The sequence below is a fragment of the Bos grunniens genome, chromosome 18, assembly GCF_055505025.1.
Source record: "Bos grunniens cultivar Pamir isolate PY7600 chromosome 18, Bosgru_T2T1.0, whole genome shotgun sequence".
Lineage (NCBI taxonomy): Eukaryota > Metazoa > Chordata > Mammalia > Artiodactyla > Bovidae > Bos > Bos grunniens.
In genome coordinates, this window is record NC_141182.1 from 12619041 (window position 1) to 12633157 (window position 14117).

Here is a 14117-nt window from a genome sequence, read left to right on the forward strand (position 1 = left end):
GGGCAGAGAGAGGAGCCTGCAGAGCCCCTGCACTTCTGAGGGACCAGCCGTGCCTGTGGAGCCAACTGTCTCCCAGTGGTGCACGTCCCTCCAGGCCAAGTCCTGGCATCCCGGAGCAGGGCTTCCATGGAAGGTGAGGGTGAAGCGCACTGACCACGTGAATGCCAAAGGCTTGGCCCTTCAGGGAAAACCACCTTGGGCAGCTTCCCGCACAGATTGCTGCCTTTTGTTCCAAGAACTGCCGCTTCCAAGTGGTTTTTATTTTCTGTAGACATTTCCCTTAAAGAATAACAACATGGGAAGGAGGGTTATTTGGGGAACTTCAGCCTTTGAAAGCCCCTCCTGCAGTTGGAGGGGGGCCTCAAGGAGGAGGGGCCCGGAAGGCTGGGTGTGTGTGTGGCTCCTACACTGAGCTCGAGGAAGTCTCGCCCTCTCAGTGGGTCCAGATTGGATGGTCGAGGTCCTCTGGAGATTAGATAGGCATATAGGGAGAATGGTTAAAATGAAACAGATGGATCTGAGCTTTTCCCCTGAACAGCTACATCTCCGAGGCTCTTGGCGCCTGCATGGCAACCTTGGCTCACGTCTGAGATGATTCACTGCTTCTGGATGAGGGATTTCAGGACCTGGGTTCAAACCCAGCTCCTCCACCATTTGGGAGTGGAGTGATGCCATGCATGCCCGCCCACTGTTAGAGTGTCTTCTTCTTCGTCATTCATGGCGGTGCGAGGACCCTGCAGACCCTGACGTGCAGGTGCCCTGCGGCAGTGGGTGAGATGGTCAGAGCCTCAGGCTGGGCCTCTGCAGCCAGGCAGGGGGAACTGAGCCCCTTGCCCATTGACTGCGGATGGGCCCCGGCCATGTGTGGAACCCTTTTGCCCCCAAGTCCCCCTTGTATCGGCATGAATATAAGAGCACCTGTGAGGAATGTGGACCTTAGGCGCTGCTTCTGTTCATGTCTCTGGCATCGCCATTGACCTCAAATTAGAAACAAGACAACACATTCAACAAGTGACAACTTAGGACTATGAAAGGCACCCATTCGGCCTTGTCAGTGGCCAGACACGTGCTCCGTGAAGGCCAGGGAGAGTGGGCTGTGGTGTCAGCCCCCATCTGAATCCGAAAGCCCAAGAAGCAGAGACTCTGACATCGGGAAGCAGGAGGGCGTGGGTGTCCTGACTCAGCAGAGAGGGCAGACTCGCCCTCCACTGACCTGTTCTAGCTGGACCCTCAGTGGACTGGTGATGCCTGCGTGTGGGGAGCCACCTGCTCTGAGAGGGTCACATCTCAGCGCTCATCTCACCCAGGGACACCCTCCTGGACGGGGACCCCCCCCACTTCCCGGACGGAGACAACCTCCGGGACAGAAATACCCTCCTGGACAGAAAGAGTGCTTCCCCACTGTCTGGGCACCCCTGAGCACAGTCAAGTTGACCATCAACGCCTGTATACCAGCCAGCAGCTGCCTGTTGACCTGCAGAGTCCCTAGCAGCAGTGGTGTGCCATGTCCAGGTGTAGAACGCTGATTCAGGCATCTGCGGGTTTGGGGCTGTTGCATGCGAGGCTTCAGGGGACCCCCTGGCACCTTTCTCTGGGACAGAGATGCCTACTTTGCCGCAAGAACTTGAGTAAGATTCCTGGGGCAGAGGGCGTGGCATCAGTCATTCACCATGTGACCAGAGCCCTGCAGGTCGGCTTTGAGTATGTGTCCAGGGTGGACCAGAGACCTACCTGCTAATACATAATACGTTAAGTTCCTCATGGGAGGGCTGGACGACGGGCTCAGCAAGTGGAGGGTAATTTAAGACGGTGGGTGGTCCTGTCATCACCAGGCAATTAGATATGAGGAAGGCCCCTGCCCCCCCGAGGACAGCCTGCATCTACTCAGCTGCCATGTGAGCTTCGCACCCTGCCCACCCAGCCCTCCCGATGGCGGTGCGGGGCTCAGGAAAGCATCCCAGGCAGGCCATAGTCCATAGTGTCACAGAGTCAGACACGACTGGGAGCAACTCACAACATTCATGTATTCAACAAAATCCCTGAGTAGCCAACTCTGTGCCCGGCAGAGTCTCTTTTGTGTCTCTTCTATTTGAGGACAGCCCCCTAGGCTCCTATGGACACATGACAATGTTACAGTTAGACCAAGGAGAAATGAGACCACCATCACTGGAGGTTCATCAGGTCTCTTTAGCCCACAAGGAAGCTTTAGAAAGCCTCGTGGCTCAGCTGGTAAAGAATCTGCCTGCAATGCAGGAGGCCTGGGTTCAATCTCTGGGTTGGGAAGATCCCTTGGAGAAGGAAAATGCTATCCACTCCAGTATTCTGGCCTCCAGAACTCCATGGACTACAGTTCATGGGGTTGCAAAGAGTCGGACACGAATGAGTGACTTTCACTTTCACTTCACTTTCCTGGAAGAAGTTACGGTGACTGCCATAAACATTTATGCCTTCCACCACACCTTACTCTTCTTCTAAGACGTAAATCTGTCAAGAGGACAAAGAGGAGCCAGAAACACAGTTGTAAGAGGGTCTGTCACCTTTTTAGAAGACCAGGTGACAGAAAAGCGCTGGTAGTTGGACTTACTGGATATAGTTGTATTCAATACAACAGAAGTTGTATTGAAAAGGGAAACCCCAGGCTGGAGTCAGCCCAGACACTGCTTCTTCCTCCTCCATCTCAGGGGCTGGACCTTCATGGAACCTTGGCCTCCTTGGAGACTAATTCCAGCCCAGCGCTGGGTCCTGCCAGCTTGCAGGGACCCCGCAGCCCCGCTCTCAGCCCCCTGCTGCCAGCCCCAGGGCTGCCCTCCCCCAGGGGGTCCTGCCAACACTGCATGGGCCCTCGCAGACTGGGGACCCTAAGCCAGCTCCAGCCTCGCCCCCACTGTCATCACCCTGCTGGGTGTGCCTTAGATTCTCCCCTGCCACTTCCTGCCGAGATGCTAGGAAGAGGCAGGACGCTAAGCTCTGGACTGCTCTGTAAGGAGCTGCAGCCAGTCGACTAGCCTTGACCCACAAGTCTAAGAACTCACGCCTTGAGCATCTTAAGGAGAAAATGAGAAGGGCCTTTCCTGAGCCTGCTGTCTTCAGAACACGCCTCTGGATTCTGGCTCTAGCCTCCTTGAGACTGTAAATATCTCGGGGCAGGGGGGAGTGTGAGGAGACAAGTGCTACACTTGACCCTGACGTGCCTGCAGGCCCCTGTGGGTACCTGGACAAGGGGTAAAGAGCGGCCAGCCGTCCTAGTCTGATAAGGTGCCCAAAACCCCAAATCAGGGGGCAGATTTAGCCTTCCCAATCCACGCCACATCCCAGCATCTGTGACAAATGGTACAAATAAAACAGGCTTGGTCGTATGTCAGAAGGATGTCATTAGAGGCAGTTGACATGGGAAACCTCCCGGCAAAGACTGAGAAGGCTTCCCGTCTGGCTGTACACGCTCTGTGGGGCAATGCTGGCTGCACGTCCAGCTTCAGAAGACTTGCTCCTTTAATGAAGGCTAAATTTGTCCCTGAGTGCCCACTGCCCTGTGGAAAACCTGGGCTAAGACTTCAAATATGACTTAAGTCTTGGTGAAAATACAGACACGCATTCATGTGAGTAACAGATGTGTCAGTGTGTGCCTGCTGCACGCACAACCCACGGAGAGGAGGAGTCCAGGGCTTTGCTGCTCTTGTAGGACCTGCCTCAGGTCCCACTGCCCAGAACAGGCCTCAGAGGGTCTGTCCTCCACCCTTCGCTCTGCCCCCGGCACCCCGGGTGTGCATCTCCTGTGCATCAGAACCAGAGGCCACTCCTTGATTCCATAAGCTCAGGCCTGAATGCGCCAGAGGCCGCTCCTCCCCTAGAGGAGCACCTCCTGGACAAATGCAAGAAAAGGGCCCTGAACTTCCTGCCTGGCAAGAGCCAGGATGTGAGGCGGCCATGTAACACGCACAGCGACAGGGCCGTGGGGATGGGGACTGTCTGCCGTTTTCAGGAAATGCTTTAGCTCCCTTTTCACCTCCCCCTTTCTCAGTTCAGGTTAGGGATCCAGGATACGCTCTGGGACTGACGAGAGCCCGGCCTTCCGTCCTCACAGTCCTCACAGACCGTGAGATTCAGCTGCGCCAACCCTGGGGAAGCCCGCTGAGGGATCCTTGTTTTGTTTGGGTTGAGCTGGTTAATTGCATGGCTGCTTTTGAGGCTTATTTAAGGAGTGGTTTAACGCATTCCTTCCTGGTCTCCTGGCCACGCCCCAGACATCAGGTCCTGGAGAAGAAGGGGCCTGAGCTGTCATTCTCACGGAAGCGTCTTGGCGCCTGGACTCCAGTAAGCGGTGGCTGACGTGGAGAGAGATGCCCACGAGACTGTGGGGAGCAGCCACGGTGAGGACTCGGGCTTTAACACTGTGGCTTTTGCCCATGAGATGTTCCCTCCCTCTGCGTTCTATTCTGAGAGAAGCAGCAGCAGGTGATGAGGAGCCCGCCTCTCCTGTCACCTTGGAAGCCGAAGCCACAGCATCTTCTGTGGGGGTGGGGCCTGAGCTCAGCCTTCCAGCCTCAGATGGGTAGGGGGCTGCTGGGAACCCCCCGCTGGCTGCCCTGAGGACGTCACTGTCTCCATGAGCAGGGTGAGCTGACAAACGCGGCGTTCTCTTATACAGCTGCCTGCTGCGAACTTCGCCAAAGTGTGAGGCAAGCCGCAGGTCAGCACCGCTGCCGCAACACAAAATGACACGACAGAAAAAACCACGCTGCCCAGGTCAGCTGTTGAGGCTCTCTCCGTGTAAAATACAGTGAAAGGCAGTACAGTAAAAGCAGCTGTGGGGGGCGGAGAGAGGGCAGGTCAAGCCCAGGACTGAGAGAAGTATGCTTGGAGCTGCCGCCCGGGGTGTGCGCTGCGGGCTGCGCCGTGGAGCTGCTGCCGGACGTGAGGAGGCCGAAGTCCGTTTCCCGTGAGTTCCGGAGCTTTGTCTGTGCCGGCTCAGGGCCTGAAGGCCTGGGAATGGACCCGGCGCCCAGGCCCACGGGACGCGCGTCCACCCCCACAGCGCGTCCCGATGCAGGGTGGCTCCATCTTGATGGAAGGCCCCGGTGTACTGCCTATGAATCCCGCAGCAGCCCCGCTTCTATTCACAACGGCCACAGAGTGGCCGCCGGAAGTGGTTTTGAACTGCTTCCTGTGGTTCCCCCACTGCGCGGGGGGCGGGGGCTTCTATTTTTAGACACTGGCGGTAGACGCCACGTGGAGACTTGTGGGTGACCGGGGCAGGCCGGGGGGCTCTCCATTCAGATAGTGTAAGAGTTCCTTCCGAGTCACACCCAGTGGAGAAGGCTACCACTTCCTCCTGAGGGTGAGAGTGTGTTGTGTGTCAGGCCGACAGACGCTAGGACGGTTGGCTGTATGATGCATCATCATGTTCGGTGACCTCCCCGTATGAGGCTGTGTGGCTAGTGTCCACGAGACACCAGAGGGGTTTACGTGCTCCTTTGCCTGTATCCTGGACCTTTTCTATGATCGTAAGTTGTGGATTTCTGTTCGGAATGGCTCAGTTTCAAATATTCCATTCTCTCGTGGTCAGTCTTCCTGTCTTAGTTTTGGCTTCCCAGGGTTAGCAAATCCCCACAGGAGGACTCACGTGCATTGTTCATGTGGGAGATGGGTCCAGCCAGCACCCCTGGGTGGGGGCAAGTGAGGCAGGGATGGGACAGAGCTAAGACCACCAGTGAGTAGAAGATTCTGAGAGTGTGCTGTGAGCCCAACCAGTCCATATCTGCGGATCTCCGATGCTGCAGGTTCTTCTGAAGATGAGGGACTGCTTCGTGACCAAGACATGGCTAGAACTGAAAAGTAAGCCTCCACACCGGGGCCAGGATGAGAGAGAGCAGAGCGGGGAAAGGGTTCACAGGGGATGCTGGTGGTGAGGGCCCTGGGCCTTGTTGTTTCTCTTGCCCCCTTGGCTGTGTCTTCTCACAGCTCTTGCTTAATCACAGAGACTGTCAGGACTCAGTATTTGCACAGCACGCCTCCTGGCTATGAAGCTTGGCCTCAGTGTTTCAGATTTCTGTTTCTTTTTCTCTCTCTGGTTACTCTGCATCTTATTTTTGTACACTCATTTTATGCAAATCACACCCACAGTGAAATAGCCCCGTGCAGCCACAAGGACAGCTAAGGTGGAGAAGAGAGATGATTATTCCAAATCCTGGCAAAACACATGAGCAGCAAGAACTGTCACACGTTGTGAGGAAAACAGGATGGCCTATCTTATAAAGTTAGATACAGGATTTCCCTGGTCGGGGGTTAAGACTCCACCTTGCAATGCAGGGGACTCAAGTTTGCTCCCTGGTTGGGGAAACTAAGACCCCACATGCCTCCGATCATCTGAGCTCTCGTGCCCTGGAGCCCTCACCCTGCAGCGAAAGATCCTTGGGCCTTAACTAAAACCTGACGCAGCCAAATAATTATATAGATATGTTTTTTTAAAAAGTTAAATACAGACTCACCATATGGCCCAGGACTACCCATCTGTAGAGGTTACCCCAAGAGAACATGTATCCATACAAAGTCCTGTGTATGGATGAGCACAGCAGCACTTATCTTAACAGCCCCAAGCTATCTGGAGCAAGCTGCCGGGGTTCAAGTCCCACCTCTGCGTGTTAGCATGCTGTGTGATCTTGGGTTAGGTAGGAACTTAACCTTTCTGAGCCTCTCTTCCTCAGCCATCTAACAGAAGTAACAGCAGCAACCACCTCATCAGGCTGCTGTGAGTACTGACTGAATATCTATGAGAGCTCCATAGTGTCCTTCAAAAAGATGTGTTCAAGCCCCAGGACCTGGGACTTTATTTTAGGAACAGAGTCTCTGCAGACCTCCCCACCTAGGGCTGAGGTGAAACGCTGCTGGGACTGCTTCCTACCAGAGGCAGATGACAAGAGTGTGGCTCGGCTCACCTGTACCTGACCTGGGCCATCTTAACAGGTAGCTCATCCCTTAGGGCTGCCCCCCAGAACTCCTCTCCTCCCTCCAAGCACGTGTTTGGGCACCAGTTGGCGGCCGGGCACGCTCACACACACAGGCTTGAACAGAGATGCGTATCAGAGCCCCTGAGACATCGGTTTTCTTCCAGATCAGATACAGCCAAGCCTCGTGGCTCCAGCAGAAGGGAGGAGAGGCACTGCATCTGAGTTACATTAGCCAAACCAGCCCACTTTATTTTTCCATGCCTGAGAGTCATGATACGTTTTTAGCCTTGAGAGATGCTGCACTTCGGGGAAAAGGCACGGAGACTTGAGTAACCCTGACTGCGGTTGTGGCAGGACCCTCCTGTGGGGTCCTCCTCACCTTCCCAGGACTCCCACCCCCATGTCCTACATCTGGTCTGTCCCATCCCATCTTGCTCTTGCCCCCAACATCCCTTTGCTGCTTCAGCACGCTACTTCAAAGACAAAGGTTTGGGTTGGTTGCTGGCAAAGCAATGTCTAGATGGGGATGAAAATTTCATGCAAAGATGGGCACAATAAAGGACAGAAATGATATGGACCTAACAGAAGCAGAAGATATTTAGAAAAGGTGGTGAGAATACACAGAAGAACTATACAAAGAAGATCTTCATGACCCAGATAACCACAATGGTGTGATCACTCACCTCGAGCCAGACATCCTGTAATGCAAAGTCAAATGGGTCTTAGAAAGCATCACTATGAACAAAGCTAGTGGAGGTGATGGAATTCCAGTTGAGCAATTTCAAATCCTAAAAGCTGATGCTGTGAAAGTGCTGCACTCAATATGTTAGCAAATTTGGAAAACTCGGCAGTGACCACGGGACTGGAAAAGGTCAGTTTTCGTTCCAATCCCAAAGAGCCAAAGAATGTTCAAACTGTCTCATAATTGCTCTCATCTAACACGCTAGCAAGTTCAGTTCAGTTGTTCAGTCGTGTCCGACTCTGCGACCCCATGAATCACAGCACGCCAGGCCTCCCTGTCCATCACCAACTCCCGGAGTTCACTCAAACTCACGTCCATCGATTCTGTGATGCCATCTAGCCATCTCATCCTCTGTTGTCCCCTTCTTCTCCTTCCCCCAATGCCTCCCAGCATCAGAGTCTTTTCCAATGAGTCAGCTCTTCGCATGAGGTGGCCAGATTACTGGAATTTCAGCTTTCAAAGAACACCCAGGGCTGATCTCCTTTAGAATGGACTGGTTGGATCTCCTTGCAGTCCAAGGGACTCTCAAGAGTCTTCTCCAACACCACAGTTCAAAAGCATCAATTCTTCAGCGCCCAGCTTTCTTCACAGTCCAACTCTCACATCCATACACAACCACAGGAAAAACCATAGCCTTGACTAGGTGGACCTTTGTTGGCAAAGTAATGTCTCTGCTTTTGAATATGCTATCTAGGTTGGTCATAACTTTTCTTCCAAGGAGTAAGCGTCTTTTAATTTCATGGCTGCAGTCACCATCTGCAGTGATTTTGGAGCCCCCCCCCCCCGAAAAAATAAAGTCTGACACTGTTTCCATTGTTTCCCCATCTATTTCCCATGAAGTGATGGGACCAGATGCCATGATCTTAGTTTTCTGAATGTTGAGCTTTAAGCCAATTTTTTCACTCTCCTCTTTCACTTTCATCAAGAGACTTTTTAGTTCCTCTTCACTTTCTGCCATAAGGGTGGTGTCATCTGCATCTCTGAGGTTATTGATATTTCTCCCGGCAATCTTGATTCCAGCTTGTGCTTCCTCCAGCCCAGTGTTTCTCATGATGTACTCTGCATATAAGTTAAATAAGCAGGGTGACAGTATACAGCCTTGACACACTCCTTTTCCTATTTGGAACCAGTCTGTTGTTCCATGTCCAGTTCTAACTGTTGCATCCTGACTTGCATATAGGTTTCTCAAGAGGCAGGTCAGGTGGTCTGGTATGCCCATCTCTTTCAGAATTTTCCACACTTTATTGTGATCCACACAGTCAAAGGCTTTGGCATAGTCAATAAAGCAAAAATAGATGTTTTTCTGGAACTCTCTTGCTTTTTTGATGATCCAGCGGATGTTGGCAATTTGATCTCTGGTTCCTCTGCCTTTTCTAAAACTAGCTTGAACATCTGGAAGTTCACGGTTCACGTATTGCTGAAGCCTGGCTTGGAGAATTTTGACCATTACTTTACTAGCATGTGAGATGACTGCAATTGTGCAGTAGTTTGAGCATTCTTTGGCATTGCCTTTCTTTGGGATTGGAATGAGAACTGACCTTTTCCAGTCCTGTGGCCACTGCTGAGTTTTCCACATTTGCTGACATATTGAGTGCAGCACTTTCACAGCATCATCTTTCAGGATTTGAAATAGCTCAACTGGAATTCCATCACCTCCACTAGCTTTTTTCGTAATGATGCTTTCTAAGGCCCACTGGACTTCACATTCCAGGATGTCTGCCTCTAGGTGCGTGATTATACCATCGTGATTATCTTGGTCATGATGATCTTTTTTGTACAGTTCTTCTGTGTATTCTTTCCACCTCTTCTTAATATCTTCTGCTTCTGTTGGGTCCATACCATTTCTGTCCCTTATCGTGCCCATCTTTACATGAAATGTTCCCTTGGTATCTCTAATTTTCTTGAAGAGATGTCTAGTATTTCCCATTCTGTTGTTTTCCTCTATTTCTTTGCATTGATCGCTGAGGAAAGCTTTCTTCTCTCTTCTTGCTGTTCTTTGGAACTCTGCATTCAGGTGCTTATATAGTTCCTTTTTCCTTTGCTTTTCACTTCTCTTCTTTTCACAGCTATTTGTAAGGCCTCCTCAGACAGCCATTTTGCTTTTTTGCATTTCTTTTCCACGGGGATGGTCTTGATCCCTGCCTCCTGTACAATGTCACGAACCTCAGTCCATCATTCATCAGGCACTCTATCTATCAGATCTAGTCCCTTAAATCTATTTCTCACTTCCACTGTATAATCATAAGGGATTTGATTTAGGTCATACCTGAATGGTCTAGTGGTTTTCTCTACTTTCTTCAATTTAAGTCTGAATTTGGCAATAAGGAGTTCATGATCTGAGCCATAGTCAACTCCCGGTCTTGTTTTTGCTGACTGTATAGAGCTTCTCCATCTTTGGCTGCAAAGAACATAATCAATCTGATTTCAGTGTTGACCATCTGGTGATGTCCATGTGTAGAGTCTTCGCTTGTGTTGTTGGAAGAGGGTGTTTGCTATGACCAGTGCATTCTCTTGGCAAAACACTATTAGCTTTTGCCCTGCTTCATTCCATACTCCAAGGCCAAATTTGCATGTTACTCCAGGTGTTTCTTGACTTCCTACTTTTGCATTCCAGTCCCCTATAATGAAAAGGACATCTTTTTTGGGTGCTAATTCTAAAAGGTCTTGTAGGCCTTCATAGAACCGTTCAACTTCAGCTTCTTCAGCGTTACTGGTTGGGGCATAGCCTTGGATTACTGTGATATTGAATGGTTTGCCTTGGAAATGAACAGAGATCATTCTGTCATTTTTGAGATTGCATCCAAGTACTGCATTTCAGACTCTTTTGTTGACCATGATGGCTACTCCATTTCTTCTAAGGGATTCTTGCCCACACTATTAGATATAATGGTCAGCTGAGTTAAATTCACCCATTCCAGTCCATTTTAGTTCACTGATTCCTAGAATGTTGATGTTCACTCTTGCCTTCTCCTGTTTGACCACTTCCAATTTGCCTTGATTCATGGACCTAACATTCCAGGTCCCTATGCAATATTGCTCTTTACAGCATCGGACCTTGCTTCCATCACCAGTCACACCCACAACTGGGTATTGTTTTTGCTTTGGCTCCGTCCCTTCATTCTTTCTGGAGTTATTTCTCCACTGATCTCCAGTAGCATATTGGGCACCTACTGACCTGGGGAGTTCCTCTTTCAGTATCCTGTCATTTTGCCTTTTCATACAGTTCATGGTGTTCTCAAGGCAAGAATACTGAAGTGATTTGCCATTCCCTTCTCCAGTGGACCACATTCTGTCACGCTACCAAAAGTGAAAGTGAAGTCGCTCGGTCATGTCCGACTCTTTGCGACCCCATGGACTGTAGCCTACCAAGCTCCTCTGTCCATGGGATTTTCCAGGCAATAGCACTGGAGTGGACTGCCATATCCAAAGTGATGCTCAAAATTCTACAAGCCATGCTTCAACAGTACGTGAACCAGGAGTTTCCAGATGTTCAAGCTGGATTTAGAAAAGGCAGAGGAACCAGAGATCAAATTGCCAACATCCACTGGATCATCAAAAGAGCAAGAGAGTCCCAGAAAAAACATCTACTTCTGCTTTATTGACCACACCAAAGCCTTTGACTGTGTGGATCACAACAAACTGTGGAAAATTCTTCAAGAGACGGGAATACCAGACCACTTTACCTGCCTCCTGAGAAATCTGTATGCAGGTCAAGGAGCAACAATTAGAATTGGACATGGGAAAACAGATTGGTTCCAAATCAGTAAAAGCGTACGTCAAGCTGTATATTGTCACCCTGCTTATTTAACTTGAGCTCCCCTGGTGGCTCAGATGGTAAAAGCATCTACTTGCAATGCAAGAGACCCAGGTCCAATCCCTGGGTTGGGAAGATCCCCTGGAGAAGGAAATGGCAACCGACTCCAGTACTCTTGCCTGGAAAATTCCATAGATGGAGGAACCTCATAGGGTACAATCCAAGGGATTGCAAAGAGTCAGACACGATTGAGCAATTTCATTTTCACTTTTTCTATTTAACTTATATGCAGAGTACGTCATGCAAAATGCTGGGCTGGATGAAGCACAAGCTGGAATTAAGATTGCCAGGAGAAATATTAATAATCTCAGATATGCAGATTACACCACCCTTATGGCGGAAAGTGAAGAAGAACTAAAGAGCCTCTTGATGAAAGTGAAAGAGGAGAGTGAAAAAGTTGGCTTAAAGCTCCACATTCAGAAACTAAGATCATGACATCTGGTCCCATCACACCATGGCAAATAGATGGGGGAACAGTGGAAACAGTAAGAGACCTTATTCTGGGGGACTCCAAAATCACTGCAGGTGGTGACTGGAGCCATGAAATTAAAAAATGCTTGCTCCTTAAAAGAAAAGCTATGACCAACCTAGGCAGCATATAGCAGAGACATTACTTTTCCAACAAAGGTCCATCTAGTCAAAGCTATGGTTTGTCCAGTAGTCATGTATAGATGTGAGAGTTAGACCATAAAGAAAGCTGAGCATCAAAAAATTGATGCTTTTGAACTTGGTGTTGGAGAAGACTCTTGAGAGTCCCTTGGACTGCAAGGAGATCCAACCTGTCCATCCTAAAGGAAATCAGTCCTGAATATTCAATGGATGGACTGATGCTGAAGCTGAAGCTCCAATACTTTGGCCACCTGATGCAAAGAACTGACTCATTGGAAAAGACCCTGATGCTGGGAAAGATTGAAAGCAGGAGGAGAAGGGGACAACAGAGGATGAGAGGGGTGGATGGCATCACTGACTTGATGGATATGAGTTTGAGTAGGCTTCAGGAGTTGGTGATGGACCAGGAAGCCTGGCCTGCTACAGTCCATGGGGTTGCAGAGTCGGACTCGACTGAGTGACTGATGTGAACTGAGATGGGGAGATGCAGGTGTGGTTTCCGGCTGTCTGAGAAACAGAGAAACCTGAGAACAACATGGAGGCCCAAGCCCATGAACCAGTTCAGCCCCAAACTGGCCACTTTGCAGCCGAGGAATCATGGAGAGCAGAGGAGACACTGGGCAGGTTTCAGCTCAGATCACAGTTGTGATGAGCTCCATGCTGGTTATCAGCAAATGTCTGATAGGAGGAAAGTTTATGCTTCAGTCCTACACCACCTTCTGTTTATGCTTTTTCTCCCTTGTTTTAATGCAACTCCCCCTTCTCTTTGATACACCTTTAACCTTCTATGACCTCAGCAACCCCACCCTACCAAGACTTGTTCCAAAACACCAGTGTCAGTCATTTACAAACGAGTATGAATAAGCCAAGGAAGGGCTCCTTTTCTGGGCTGGAAGTGGCATTTAAGCCCCTGTTGTTCAGCGCTAGATCTGGCAGGTAGGCTGGGGCTGGCTCTGTAGCTGAAGCTGCTCCTGCCTGAGGTGGATGCAAACGTGTTTCTAGCAACATACTCATCACTTGGGCACACGTGCGTGGGCATGCATGTGTATAGGTGCACACATACACTCTTCCAGGATTCCAGGGTGGAATTTAAGTCACATTTTCCACAGGTCTTTATGGGCATTCCACCACTGAGAAATGTTGTCATGGTTGCCCTCAGAGAAGGAAGGAGTGAGTGTTCCCATGCTGGAACAAGCCAGCCATGTCTGCCCCCAACAGGGGAGGGAGTCAGGCCCCTAGGGACGCTGACGACTCTGGGTACGGGGTGTATGGGGCTCTGCGCTTATTACATGCTTACTCTATAAACAGGGCTTTTTTTTCTCTAATGGTAGTGGGCACAAGCTCAAAGATGTCTGCTGAAAAAACTCTGTGTTCTTCTCTCTGCTGACTCATTTGGTGGGAATTACAAACCCAAATGCCAGTGTGTGGCTGACCCACACGACCCTCCACTGAAAAATAAAGACAGGGTAGTTTCGGTTCTTGTGAACAAACAGTGGAGACTTGGCCAGATCTTCTTCCTCTGTTTTTTTCACTTATATCAACAGCTCTACGCCCAACAGTCAATGTGACCCGCACCCCCCACCAACCAACCCCGGTCAGTGGCTCCAGATTTGAGAAGAGAGGGGAATGGGTCACAAACTGACACTGCTTTTTAACTTTTTAACAAGTGAAAAGAAACCTTGGTAGGTTTTAGAGGAAGGAGGGGTCTGATTTTTTGGCCAAGTCCTAGAAGTAGTGGCCTGGTATATAACCTGAAGCAGGGCTGCTCTAGGAGGAACAGGCCCTGACTCCACTGGCCCTGCCCCTAGCCAGCTCTGTCACCCAGGACTGCTGCTTTCTCTCTGGGACCCCAGGTTTTTCACTGGCAAGGTGAGGGTGCTGGTCTTGGCCAGAGTGGCAGTTCCCTGGAACACACCTCAGGCCAGCACCCAGGCCAGGCATGGCTTACTGGTCAGTTTGTGCTGCCTGGCAGACCTCTGAACCCTTCTTAACCCCGCTGACTGTGAGC

At 50.4% G+C, this 14117-nt stretch overlaps 1 long non-coding RNA gene across 1 annotated transcript in view; it reads right to left on the reverse strand.

Annotated features, from left to right (window-relative positions):
• LOC147353060 (uncharacterized) overlaps positions 1-14117 on the reverse strand; it is a 28790-nt gene that overhangs the window by 13360 nt on the left and 1313 nt on the right. The window lies entirely within an intron of this gene.